Raw genomic sequence first — 204 nt, forward strand, 5'->3', positions numbered from 1 at the left:
GACCGAACGGCAGCGAGACCGAGACGCCCCGAATCACCCACCTAGAGGAAATCAACGGAGGCCGAGCGCGCGATCCGATTGCGGCACGCCGCGTGGGTGTCCGCCGGCCGCGCCGGTCTACCGCGAATGCTGTTTCTCAAACCCTTGCCTAACCAGACGGCACCGCGGGATGTGTTGTCGCAACTCTGCTCGACTATCCGAATA

Source organism: Syngnathus typhle, unplaced genomic scaffold (assembly GCF_033458585.1).
Source record: "Syngnathus typhle isolate RoL2023-S1 ecotype Sweden unplaced genomic scaffold, RoL_Styp_1.0 HiC_scaffold_161, whole genome shotgun sequence".
Taxonomy (NCBI): Eukaryota; Metazoa; Chordata; class Actinopteri; order Syngnathiformes; family Syngnathidae; genus Syngnathus; species Syngnathus typhle.